The 14,702-nt window shown below is 38.0% G+C and overlaps 1 protein-coding gene and 1 pseudogene across 5 annotated transcripts in view; both read left to right on the forward strand.

Annotated features, from left to right (window-relative positions):
• Window positions 1-14,702, forward strand: part of EDA (ectodysplasin A) — a 416,826-nt gene that overhangs the window by 90,037 nt on the left and 312,087 nt on the right. The window lies entirely within an intron of this gene.
• Window positions 11,346-12,534, forward strand: LOC118026003 (annotated as a pseudogene).

Below are 14,702 nucleotides of genomic sequence, written 5' to 3' on the forward strand. Positions count from 1 at the left end.
GGGCCTGTAGGGACAAAGAGGCTTCCCAGACCAGGCTGCCCGCTATAGCTGGGTCTTTCTTGTATGCTCTGCCTGCCAGCCTCAGTATTTCTGCATAGGTAAGGAGAGTCTCAGGCTTGGTGCAGAGAGTACCTCTTCTGGCTACTTATTTCTGGTGAGGATCCTGTAATATTGTTATTTGTAAGAAATACATATTTGGTCACCCAGATGAATAAAATATATTTCTCATATATGGTTCCTGGCTCACAGCTCCCCAAGCCCTTGGAATTTCCTGAGTGACAAAAGCAATCATTGGGAGCATCTTTTGTCATAATAGTTCCTTGTCTTCAGTTCCTGAAGTTTCTTCAGAGCCATAAAGGTGAAATGGGTATCTTGTTCTTTATAACAAGGCCCTTTCCACCACAACTGGGTTTAAGTTAATGAGGTAACTTTTGGAAAGCTGGTTGGAGCTGGTTGCCAGGGGAAACAACCATGATTAGAGGGTTGGAACTTTCAATCCCACCCCTTGATTTCTAGGGAGGGGAGAAAGGCTGGAGGGGTTGAGTCAGTTACCTATGGACGGTGATTTAATCAATCATGCCTATATAAAGAAGCTTCCATAAAACCCAAAAGGAGGGGTGCCTGGGTGGCTCAGTCAGTTTAGCATCTGCCTTCAGCTCAGGCCATTACCCTAGGGTCCTGCAATCAGCCCTGCATTGGGCTCCCTGCTCAGCGGGGAGTCTGCTTCTCCCTCTCCCTCTGTCCCTCCCCCCATCTCATGCTCTCTCCCTCTTTCTCTGTCTCTCTCAAATAAACAAAAATAGAAAAACTAAAAAAAAAAAAATCCCAAAGGAAAGGGTTCATAGAGCTTTTAGGATGGTGAACACATAGAGATGTGGGGAGAATAGCATGCTCAGAGAGGACATGGAAGCTCTTCACCCTTTCCCCATACCTTGCCCTATGCATCTGTTCCATCTGGCTATTCCTGGGTTTTATCCTTTTATAATAAAACAGTAATCTAGTAAGTAAGATACTTCTCTGAGTTCTATGAACTGCTCTAGCAAATTAATCAAACCAAGGAGAGGATCACTAGAACCTCTGGCCTATAGCCAGTTGGTCAGAAGCACAAGTGACAACCTGAACTTGCGATTGGCATCTGAAGTGAGGGAAGGGTCAGTCTTGTGAGACCGAACCCTTAACCTGTGGGATCTAATGCTATCTCTGGGTAGATAGTATCAGAATTAAGTTGAATTCTTAGACACCCTCCTGGTGTTAGAGAATTATTGGTATAAAAACAACCTCCCTTCCCACATGTTGGAATTGGGTCCAGAACCCCTTTAGCTCCCAACTGATTCTGTATAGTGGTGATGTTTTCAGGCATACTCCTGTTTGATTCTGGGAAGGAAATGAGTCTACCTGGACTGATCTCTTGCTAGGGTGGAGGATATGGAACTTTGGGTCTTTCTCTTTTGGGTGAAGATATGCAAGACATCCTGCTGTACTGTTCTCTAGTTCTGGTGTCCCCAAACCATTCAGTTTCTTCTTACCACCCTTCAGAGTTCTCCTTTGGTTGTCTTTTGTACCATTTCCAGGTTTTATACTTATGTTTAGCTAGCAGAAATAGGGAAAAATACCATTCTACTCATACCAGAAGTCTTTCTTTGTAATAATGTGTTTCATTCAACTTGCTTAGAATTGAGATTAGATTCACCAGCTTGCAAACATGACTTTTTTTTTTTTAAATCAAGACTACATTTGCTTCTCTCCAGAATTCTGTCCCTCTCTCATTATGCACAATTCTGTCTAGACAGCAGTTTGAAAATCTTAGCCCAAGGTCTTTCCGGTATCCTGGAATGTAAATTCTAAGACAACTGCTTCTTAATCTCTTCTTGTGTCTCTGTTTTCATTTTTTTTTTCTACTAATATTTGTTGTACCCTTTCTTGGTCTTCCAAGTTTCTTAACAGAGGATACATGGAGATAAGTAGGAATTTTTTTTTTTTTCTTTCTCTGTGTCACCTAACATTAGATTTCTTTTTATTTCTGATGGCAATTTGAAATCCCATTTTCATATGCTCAGAATATATCTCTTTCTAAGACTCAGGGTATTCTCAACTTCAGCTTTTTTAGTGTTTTGCCAACTTGAGATTTGTGTTTGAATCTCACCTCTATTTTTTTCTAGATGTGTGATTTGAGATTGGTTATTTAACCTCTGAGCTTTCATATCCTCATCTATAAAGTAATACTACTACTAATAGGAACAACTTTATAGGATTGTTCTGAGGATTAAATGAGATAATACACATTAACATGTAGCACAGTTCCTGACACAGTAAATACTCAATAAATGTTATTGCTATTTTTAAAATCCAAGATTATGAAAAGAACTTTTGACAGCTATCTCATTTGATACTTACTGTTTTTCTCCTTCTTTGCAGTTTTATAGTCAGGGTTTCATTTTTGAGAGCCTTCCAGTCAGCCTATGTAAATTAAAGTTCTCAGGCAATGAGATTGCATATCTTTTAAATTGTGAAATTTCATCTAATTTAATTACAACTGGCATTCTTATGCCAGTGTTGTGATGATCCTCTTACTGAGTAGTAAATGCAAATATTTCACAGCTCTGTCTCCATGCAATTGATGTGTAGGTGTTAAATTAGCCTTTCTGGTTAGCCATCCATAAACATTTCAAAATACATACCTCATGTGAGTACTCAGCTTGCTTCTACATGCTACAAAAATTCTTGCTTGTTAGACATTTCACATTATCATATGTCCTATCTTTATTTCTTGCTGTATTTTAAAATAAGTTTATGGTTATAGTATATTTGCATACTTCTCTGGTGAAATACAAAGTTTATCAGACACTTAATTTGAACTCTCTGAGCAAGAATCATATCTAATTTTATATTTTGTACAGGGTCTACCCTATTGTAATCCAGGTGTTTATCACTAACAATTGTATCTGAAATGATATAGCAATTGTATAAAGGTCAACAAATTAACATTATTCTGAGTATATTCCAACTAACCTGTTTTTTCCAGTGTGATTTTTCCTGAGTTAAAGTTTGTAATCTTTTTAATCTTGGTAAATTCTTTAGGTTTCACGTTTGATAGCTATAATTCTGGAACCTCCCAAAACTATCTTAATTAGAGGCATGTTGGAATGTGTTTGAAATTTTTCTGCTGCAGCTCAGTTACTTCGGAGCGGTATTATGTAATCTTAAGGATGTGAGTTTTCTTCAGGGATTCAACCTTTCCTGCTTTCTTCCACCTATATTTTTAGCTACCCTCTTCCTCCCCTGGCAAGAATAGGAATCCAAATTGTTGTCAGTCTTTTGGAGATGTTTGGAACTATGGTCTTGCTAACTCTAACCTTTGAATGTTTTAGATTGTTTTTGAGGGCCAGCACTGATATTATGGCCAAATTCTGACTTGGGTATTTAGATTCTGATATCAGAAATCTAATTGAAATGGCACAAGATCTAGTATTTTCCTTCTTGCTATCATGAAATGGTGGTATGCAGTGGCTAGGTACTATGCTTTCTCAGTGATGTTTCACTAGTGAATTAATTGCTAGATGTGATTTCTTTAAATGTTTGTAGAGTGTTGTCGAGGCCTTTTGGGTGGGGTGTAAAGGATTGATTAGTAGTGGTTGGGTATGCTTTATGTTAAGTTACAGAATTGTAACTTGCCAGCAAAAATATAGATTGAGCCCTTGGGCCTGAAATGAGGATGAGCCCTCTCTGTGTTTTCATGGCCCACTTCTCTTTCCTCATCTCTTCCCTTAGCCCAATCCATGACTTTGCTTTTCTTAGAGAAACATAATCCAGCTTCTTCTTTGTGCAAGATCCTCTTGCTTAGACTGTTTCCACATTATACCATGTTCTGGAAAAATACCCTCTCCTTCGTTTGCCAAACCCTTTCTCTGCTGTTGCGTTGCAAAAGCTAGAAATCACATCTTCTTCATTAAACTCTGTTGACCTGAGCATCACAGAAGTGACAGCGCCCTGAGGCATAGATCATGTAAACACTTCTTCTTGTCAGTTTATTTAGATGTTCAGTGTTTTTATACTGCTGTCTTTGCATCTTTGTAGGATAGTTATCTGTGTTGTCTGGCATCTTAGATTTTTAAATCCAAGGGAAAACTCTTAGCAGACTTACTGGGTATTCAGCCTCACAAGTAAGTAGGCATTTAATAGATTGCTGTTTGATGGTAATGTCATTTGATGGCATCAACATTTGATGGCAATGTCATTTGATGGCATCAACATTTGATGGCAAATGTTGACAAATAGCCTCCGAAAAATTAGAACTCTTGTTGTTGCTTGTTGAACTTTCAAATAGGTAACTGAGCCTATATGCTTAGGAAATAAAACTTGATTCATTTCAATTCTTGGCCACATAATATTTACTACAGTGTTTTAGATTTTTTTTCCTTATAAACTAGTCAGGTGACTCAAAGACTTGACTTTATTGCTTAGTAATCCTACTACGTTGCTTAAGCATGATAATACTGCCTTTAAATTTATAAGCCATTGACTGGAGAAGTCTTAAATTTCTGTTGTTGAATTCTCCATGAATCTGACTGAACATGTGGTAGATTTCTACCTCTGGGAATGTCATTATCCATAAACTATCTAAATAATAACTTTTAGGGCAGAGACAGAGCCCTCCACAATCATAACTCTGTCTGTATTTCCTCCTTTATGTTCTACCACACCCTATCACTCATCTGGTTCCAGTAGTACCAAACTCACTATAATTTCCCATGCTTATTGCCATACCTTTACTCATATAATGTTATCTCCTCTTGAAGTGCCTTTGTTCTCTCGTTCCCACTCCTTATTCACCTGGCATATTCTTGACCTACCTCAAATATCTTCTCTTCAGTGATAACTTTTTGATTCCTGCCCCAGAAGAAGATACTTTCACTTCTTCTTTATAGCATCTTCTATACACCTCTAGTTTTAAATACTTCAGCATTGTAGTTTCACTATTTATGTTTGTAGTCTCACCGCCACTGATTTTACTGTGAGTTTCTTAAAGATAGGACTTTTTGTTTTCCCAGAGTCTTGCAGAGTTATTGACACCTACCATGTGCTTAATATATGTTGGAATGAATGAATGGATGAACCAAGGACAGGCATATCAATGGAATTAGAAACCATGGATATGGGGACTTGTGCTTCTGGCTTTGAGAGACTAAATTGTGTCAGACCAAATATCCCTCAGAAAGAACTAGAAAAGTTGGATAAAATTATAAAATACTTGTTTGAAAACATCAGAAAGCTACCAAAGCAACTAGAGGTCTAAATCCCAGAGAGGAGAGATATATTGAGGTGAGCACAACATTCTGAGTGATGTTTCCTTTCAAGGCATTTGCCAATATAAGTGGTATAGGTAGAGGGACTGAAAAGGCAATCTGAAAGTAGTAATTAAGAGGCAAAAAGCCTGAGCAGAGGTTTTAGCATCTCACAGAGCTGTAGAGACAAAAATTGGAGTTCAGGGCTATCATGATAATCAGGACTTGAGGGTCTAAGATGCTAGAGAAAGAAATTGCAAGAAATTTAGTCCAATATTTTACACTACCTTTCCCTTGTGTCATTTGCTGATTTCTAAGTGGTACAGGGCAAAGAAATTGAGAAATTAAGCAGAAAGTGGCAGATACAAATCTGAGTAGCTAAGCAGAGCTTTCAGCAAGTTTCACAATGCTGGAGCGTCAGAAATTGGAGTTTAGAGCCTGCCAAAGAGGAGGGACACTGGTAATTACTTCAGGTTTTCATTTGGGATCCCCAAAGGGCTAAACTTCAGGAGAAAGGATAAACTATAAAAATGCCATTCCTCACAAAGAGTAAAACACAGCTTTGAATCAGCTCAATCTCAGGCAGGATTAAGGTGATCTGTCCTTCATCACCTGGCAGGAACAAAAGTAAATCTCTGAAGGAAGATAATATCATTCAGAGCTCCTCCAACATTTAATATGCAATGTCTGGCATTCAATCAAAAATTACTAGGCTTACCAGTATGAGTTTGCTAGGACTGCCATAACAAAGTACTACAGACTGGGTGGCTTAAACAACAGAAGTTTATTGTCTCCTAGTTTTTGGATGCTACAAGTCAGAAATCAAGGTATTGGCAAGGTTGACTCCTTCTGGGGACCATCAGTGAAGGATCTATTCCAGGTGTCTCTCATGGCTTGTAGATGGTCATCTTTTTCCTATGTCTCTTCATACTGTCTCCCTTCTATGTGTATCTCTTTGTCCAAATTTATTCCTTTTTATAAGAATACCAGTCATATTGGATTAGGGCCCACCCTAGTGACCTCACTTTAATGTAATTACTTCTGTAAAGATTCTATCTCCAAATAAGGTCATATTCTGAGGTTTTCTAGGTCAGTAGAAAATACTAAGAAGAATCAAGAGGGAAAAAAGAAAGTACAAAAAAACACATCAACAATTCATTGGCTTCACTTTGGTGTACTTGTTGGGAAGCCATGAAAATATCAACTCAGCCTGTATAGTGAATAATAGATTTACAGACAGACAGATGTGGGTTAGAATCCTAGCTCTATCTCTAACTCTTACTATGTGATGTTGGATTAGGGATTCTCTGAGCCACAGTTTCTTCATCTGTAAAAGGAGGACAATAAAACCTACCTGACAGGATTTTTGTGAGAATTAAATGAGGCAATACATGTGAAAGTGCTTTGTAAACTGCAGGGCCACACATATGACAACATTTGTTCTTTATTGTGCATAATACATAAAACCTTGGGAAATTCCTACTATTCTGAGCAGAAGTTTATAGATAACTTGTTTTCTAGAGTCAATATCTGCCTTAAAAACACTTCAGAATAAAAACTTATTCCATCTGTTGTTGGGCATACTTGGTGAAAAAAGAGGAGTATTTGCTGTGCTATGCATTATTCTGTCAGGTCTCATTTTGTCATCTTTGTCAAAAGTTAAATCTGCTTCTTTAAGATTGCTGAGATTTTCTCTTTTTTTTTTCCTATTCCTAAGACATTTTATAGAAATATATCTTGTTTGGGTATGTTAAAGAATTTTTATTTGTATTTCATCTGTCAACTTATATTTTTGTTTTATTGCTGTTTCTAATCTCAATTCTACAATCAACTCATTCAATAAACATTTGTTGATGTACTATGTGCCAGGCACTGTGCTAAGTGCTTGTGATAAAAGATGAATAATATATCTAGTGGGGAAGTTAGATACATAAATACTTTTGATATAGTGAGATGAGTGCTATGGGGGAGGCATGTAAGCACAGAAAAGAGGTCACCTATGCATGTGGTGCCACTGAGAAGTTGACCTTTGAGTTATGTCTCTAATGATTAGTAAAAATACCTTGTTGAGAAAGGGCAGATGTGCATTTCAGGTAGACGAAACAGGATGTACAGGGGCACAGGGGAATTGAAGGATTTGATGTATTCAAGGATCAAATGTAATTTGGCATGGCTAGGGTGTAGGATGTGAGGCAAGAGAAGGAGATGGAGGGATAGATTCAGCTGGAAAATTTTGCAAGTCGTTAAAGAGAAAAAGGAGAGGGATAATAATGAAGGGTTTAAGCAGGGGAGTTGAATAAATTTATATATCAGCGGTGGTGTGGACGATGGATTGGAGAGAGGTGAGGGGAAAGGTCAAGAGATAAGTTAGGAGGCTGGTGCTGCAAAAGCCCAAGTGAGAAATGATGAAGGCCTGACCTAGGGAGGTGACAGTGGAGATGGAGAGAAGAGCCCAGATTTAAGAGTTGTGAGGTTTCTCCTCACAATGGAGTAGATAGTTTGCCCCTAATTATTATTCTCTTTCTAGTAAACCATAGAGTACCCCCACTGGGTGAGGATTTATTGAAGGAATCAGAGCAAATAGAGAGCACAGTTGAACATCTACCAAGTAAAAATGAATCTTGCTGGGTGGAAATTGATGTGGAGGTGCTAGGATTTGGTAAAGTGAGTAACTGGATCTGGGTCAGTTTGGTCAGGATATCTCCTTGGATGACTATTTTCTGGCCTCTTTTCTCTCATTAAATCTTCATCACATCTTTCCTCTTTACTCTCAGTTCCACATTTCTCCTTTCACTGAGAAAAAATAAAACAATCAGTTGTGAACCTCCAAAAGTTCCTCCTCCCACACCTACTCACCTACTTGCATCTGTGCCTATTTTCTCTATCTTCTCTCCTGTTACTATAAACTGTACATGCTTTTATCTAAAGTCAATCCATACACTTATGCACTAGATTCCATCATCTCTTGCCTACAAAAGGACATTCCTCCAGCATTTATACCCTAGGTCTCCTTTTTCCTCTCACACCCCACAGCCAGTCCCTTAGCAATTCTATCTGCTCTGAATTTTAAATATATCCACGCTGCTCCTCATCCTCTCCAGTAGTACTACCATCCTGATATAAACCACTGTTATCTCTGAACTACATTATTTCAGTACCCTCATAACTGATATTTCTGCTTCCATCCTTGCATCCTATTTTATTCTAATCTCTACACAACAACCATAGGGTCCTTTTAAAACATATCAAATCATGTTGCTCTTCTGCTCCCCCTGGCTTCTTATGTAAACAGTCCTCAATATGGCTTACATAATGCTACTTTTTGACCACATTTTCTACCACACCACACCTTACTCTTAGTACCAAACATGCCAAGTATGCCTTGGAGTCTCTGTACTTTCTGATCCCTCTGTGTGGAATATCTTTCTCCACCTCCACAGATAGGCACCATATGGTTTTCTTCCTCGCTTCTTTTGGGTCTTTTCTCAAGTCACAAATATCCTTCCAGACCACCTTTTACAGCACACAAAAATCTCCTGCACACTATCCTTGTTTAATGTCCTTTCTTGCTTTATTTTTCTTCATATCATTTATCCACTACTTGACATTTTTTTTCATTTATTTGTTTATTGCATGTTCTCCCCTTAAAATGACATAGTTCTTTGAGAGGGGATTTTGTTGTTTGCTGCTGTATCCACAGTACCTACATGTATTAGGTGCTTGATAAATATTTCTCAATGAGCAAATGAATTAATTAGTGAATCAACCCTGAAAGAGAAGAGTCTTGAACATTTTCAAAGCTTGAAGGGATATGACTTGGTGAAAAAGAGGATGAAAGGCGTTTCCAGACAGAGGCAGTGTCATTTACCAAGAAAAGACTGTAAGAATGAGCTCTTGAGGTTTGGGGGATAGCAAGCATATTGTCTTACTACTATGAAATGGCTGTTAAGATGTGAATGGATGTAGTTAGCATTATCTTCTTGCTTTTTAAATCCTATCCAGTCTCCAAACCCTTAAACCATACCTCTCCCAGGCCTCATTTGACACTACCAAGTTTTACTTTCATAACTATACTGTTAGTTATTTGGAGGCAAGAACGTTAGTTAAGTCCTGTGTACTTGATAGATGCTCAAAATGTGTGTGTGTAATGTTGGAAAGAGAAATTGCCCAGTGTTGCGAGTACTTTAGTAAAAGAAATGGTCTACGTTTTGTGACTTTTGATCAGTGGACCATAATGAAAAATATTTATGACACTTAACATACCCACTTTATTGCTTTATGTAAGGTAGTGCTACTGAACATGTATTAATTCCCATATATAAATTTTCTGCTTTTACTCTGGGAAGATAGTCATACATGTCAAACTTCATCAAATTGTTCATTTAAATTGGTTGTGATTATTATACTTTAATTCTTCTTTAAATATTTAATAGAATTTTCCAGTAAAACCATGCCAACCTGCTGTTTTGTTGGAAGGTTTATAACTATAAATTAAATTTAGTAGATATAGAACTGTTCAAGTTACCTATTTCTTCTTGAATGGCTTTTGTTATTTTGAATCAGAGAATTGGTCTAATCCAACTCCGTGTCAAATTTATGGGCATAGAGTTGTTCATGTTTCCCCTTTCTGTCTTTTTAATGTCTGCAGGATTGTTGTGTTAGTCCCACTTTCATTTTTCATATTGGCAATTTGTTTCTTCCTTTTTTTTCCCTTGGTTTGTATAGCCAGAGGTTTATCAATTATATTCATCCTTTCAAAGAGCCAACTTTTCATTTCATCAACTTTTCTGAATTAAAAAAAAATCACTGGGGCACCTGGGTGGCACAGGCCGTTAAGCATCCGACTCTTGGTTTCAGCTCAGGTTGTGATCTCAGGGTCATGTTATCGAGTCTGCTCTGTGCTCAGTGCAGAGTCTGCTTGAGATTCTCCTTCTCCCTCTGCCCTTCCCACTTGTTCTCTCTCTAAAAAAAAACCAAACAAACAAACAAAAACAAACAAAAAAACCTTTTTTTTTTTTAAAAATCACTGATTTCTCAATGGAACAGAATTGAGAGCTCAGAAATAAACCCATGCTTATATGGTCAATTACTATACAACAAAGGAGGCAAGAATAACCAATGGGAAAAAGACAGTCTCTTCAATAAATGGTGCTGGGAAAACTGGACAGCTACATTCAAAAAAATGAAATTTAAAATGGATTAAGGACCTAAATGTGAGACCTGAAACTGTAAAACTTCTAGAAGAAAACAGAGGCAAAAACTTCTTTGACATCAGCCCTAGCAACATTTTTCTAGACATGTATTCTCAAGCAGGGGAAACCAAGGCAAAAATAAACTATTGGGACAACATCAAAATAAAAAGGTTTTGCACAGCAAAGGAAGCCATCAACAAAGTGAAAAGGAAACCTATTGATGGAAAAAGGTATCTGCAAATGGTAAGGCATTAATATCCAAAGTATATGAAGAGCTTATATAACTCAACACCAAAAAACAACAACAACAACAACAACAAAACCCAAATAATCTGATTAAAAATGGGCAGAGGACCTGAATAGATATTTTTCTAAAGAAGTCATGGAGCTGGCAAACAGACACAAGAAAAGATGTTCAGCATCACTAATCATCAGGGAAATGCAAATCAAAATCATAAGATATCACCTGTCAAAATGGCTAGTATCAAAAAGACAAGAAATAACAAGTTTTAGCAAGGATGTGGAGAAAAAGGAACCCTCATGCATTGATGGTAGAAATGCAAACTGGTGCAGCTACTGTGAAAACCAGTATGGAGTTTCTTCAAAAAATTAAAAATAAAATTACCATATAATCCAGTAATTCCATTACTAGGTATTTGCCCAAAGAAAATGAAAATACTAATTCAAAAAGGTGTATACACCCCTCTATTTATTGCAGCATTATTTATAATAGGATATGAAACAACTCAAGTGTCCTTGGATAGATGAATGGATAAAGATGTTGGGGAAATAAGGCCAGAGCAGTGGACACTTTTTCTGCCCAAGATGTCTCAGATTCATTCTTAAGGAACTGAGAACTTAATCTTCCAAAATGTCAAAAAGACCATCTTATGCATGCCCCACCTCCCAATCCAGCTCCTGCAACACAAATGCTCAGCACACCGGGGTCTGTGGGATACAATCCATACAGTCGTCTTGCTTACAACTACAGGTTGGGAGGTAACCCAGGCACCAACAGCCAGGTCATGGCATCCTCTGTTATTATGATTCAAAAATGCCCAAAGCCACCAGATAAGCCATTAATGCCCTACATGAGGTACAGCAGAAAGGTCTGGGACTAAGTAAAAGCTTCCAATCCTGACCTAAGCTTCTGGGAGATTGGCAAGATTATTGATAGCATGTGTCAAGATCTCACTGATGAAGAAAAACAAGAATATTTAAATAAACATGAAGCAGAAAAGAGTTAATCTATGAAGGCCTATCATAATTCCCCTACATACCTTGCTTAGATAAATGCAAAAAGTCATGCAGAAGCTGCTCTAGAGGAAGAAAGTCTCCAGAGACAGACTTGTCACCACCCGTTTCCAGAGAAACCACCACCTCATCATTGAAATCCTTAGTGAGAGTGTGGTGCCAGATGTTCAGTCAGTTGTCACAACAGCTAGAACGCAGGTCCTCAAAGGACAGGTCCAGTCCTTAATGGTTCATCAGTATAAACTATAAGCAGAACTTCTTCAAATAGAGGAACAACACCAGGAAAAGAAGAGGAAATTCGTGAAAACCACAGATTCATTTAACAATGAACTTAAAAGTTTATGTGGTTTGAAAGTAGAAGTGGATATGGAAAAAAAAATTGCCACCGAAATTGCCCCGGCAGAGGAGCAAGTTCGCAAAAGACAGGAGGAAAGGGAGAAATAGGCAGCACAGCGACCTGAATGCAGTCAGAGCTGCATGGTTCTTGAGGAAAAGCAAGCTGCTAGTAAGGCCAAGGAGAAGAAAGACAACTAGAGCATCCCATTAGAGACAGAGGAGACAAACTTTGAGGCAGTGACAGAAAGCCAACAGAATGGTGAAGAAGGCACGTCTACTCCTGAGGACAAGTAGAGCAGGCAGGAGGGGGTGGACAGTATAGCTGAGGAAAGGACCAGTGATAGTAACACTGGCTCAGAGAGCAACAGTGCAACAATGGAGGAACCACCAACAGACCCCACAGTGGAAGACAAGACAAAAGAAATGTTGCCTCATTTTATGTGTTCTCAATAATTTTTAAATGAGGGGCGCCTGGGTGGCTCAGTCGTTAAGCGTCTGCCTTCAGCTCAGCTCAGGTCATGATTCCAGGGTCCTGGGATCAAGCCCCACATTGGGCTCCCTGCTCAGCAGGGAGTCTGCTTCTCCCTCTCCCGCTCCCCCTGCTTGTGTTCCCTCTCTCGCTGTGTCTCTCTGTCAAATAAATAAATAAAATATTTAAAAAAAAATTTTTTAAATGAAAAAAATTCCATACAAATTTTATGATTGTTTGTTCTAGCTCTGTGAAAAATGCTGTTGGTATTTTGATAGGAATTGCATTAGATGTGTAGATTGCATTTGGTAATACAGACATTTTAACTATTTGTTCTAGTCAATAAGCACAGAATGTTTTTTCATTTCTTTGTGTCATCTTCAATTTCTTTCATCAGTGTTCTATAGTTTTCAGAGTATAGGTCTTTCACCTCTTTGGTTAGGTTTAGTCCTAGGTATTTATGGTTTTTGGTGCAATTGTAAATGGCATTAATTCCTTGATTTCTCTTTTTGCTGCTTCATTACTGGTGTATTGAAATGCAACAGATTTCTGTATGTTGATTTTGTATCCTGCTTTACTGAATTTGTTTATCAGTTCTACCAGTTTTATACACACACACACACACACACATATATACACACACATACATATACAATGGAATATTACTCAGCCATAAAAAGAAAGATCTTGCCATTTGCAATGACATGGATGGAGCTAGAATGTATTATGCTAAGCAAAATAAGTCAGAGAATGACAAATACCCTGATTTCACTCATGTGGAATTTAAGAATAAAACAAATGAACATAGGGGGAATAAAAGAGAGGAAAACCAAGAGACAGACTCTTAACTATAGAGAAGAAAACTGATGGTTACAAGAGGGGAGAGGGGTGGGGGTGATGGGTTAAATAGGTGATGGGGATTAAGTACTGCACTTGTTGTGATGTGCACTGAGTGTTGTATATGAGTATTGAAACACTGTACTGTACACCTGAAACTAGTGTTATGCCATATGTTAACTAATGGAATTTAAATAAAACTTCAAAAAAAATAAGTGTTTTTGAGTTTTAATGGTGTTATGTGGTTGGTTTATTAATACTTTTCTTGTCCATATCACACCACCAAAGGCTTTTGGAACATTTAGCATCATAAGCCAAATGGCATAGTCACCTTTTAAGCCATTATGAAGATGGTTCTTTTCTTTGGGTCTTATTTCTATTCCTCAACCACTGAAAGTCTCAGAATTTAAGTTAATTGAGAAAATGCCCACCTCTTTTAGATAGTTATCCTTTGCTGTGTAATCTACTCTTACAGATGCCTTCCTACTACTCCCTGGGGTGCTTTCCAAAGCCATAGCCATAAACCTCCCAGTTCCCATCAATAGCTTACTGAAAGTCCCTTTTCTTATATACTTCCACAAAGAGTAGCTTCTTGAAAACATCATATATGAGTATTTGTTCACTTACCCTTTTTTATTTTTTAATCAATGTCAGATACCAAGAGTTGTGTTAAGGAGTTGACTGCAGCTATGCTTGGGTTGTATTGATCCAGAAATAGTCTCTATAGTTAAGAATAGTTACTAGCCTATGAAGTAGTCATTAAAGTGAACATTGGACATAGACATTATGTATACTGCTTTTTGTTATAATTAATATTTGGTATGTTCTGATAAGTTCATCCTTTTTGCACAGAAAATTACTTTTTTACCACGTTTTCTAAAGACTAAATAGATCACAAAGCTTAAAAAATTGAATATTCTTGCAGTGGACTGTGTAACTTCAAAACAATTAGCCCATTCCAGAAGGAAAACAGCTGGGAATTAAGTTCATCCCCTTGAAATTGTTCTACAGTAATCAAAACATTCAAAACCTCAAGGCTCAGGATACCATAGATCAGAGCCTACTTTTTTTAAAAAGATTTTATTTATTTATTTGACAGAGGGAGAGAGAGAACAACCAGGGGGAGTGGCAGGCAGAGGGAGAGGGAGAAGCAGGCCCCCCGGCAGAGCAGGGAGCACGATGTGGGGCTCAATCCCAGGACCCTGGGATCATGACCTGAGCCGAAGGCAGACACTTAACTGAGCCACACAGGCAACCCACAGAGCCCACTTTTTGATAAACTCTTAGTAAAGTCTTGGAGACTAGAAGCAAAATAGTTTGTGACACGTATGC

This window comes from Mirounga leonina, unplaced genomic scaffold (genome assembly GCF_011800145.1).
Source record: "Mirounga leonina isolate KUSES-001 unplaced genomic scaffold, KU_Mleo_1.0 Mir_204, whole genome shotgun sequence".
In the NCBI taxonomy this organism is placed as follows: Eukaryota; Metazoa; Chordata; class Mammalia; order Carnivora; family Phocidae; genus Mirounga; species Mirounga leonina.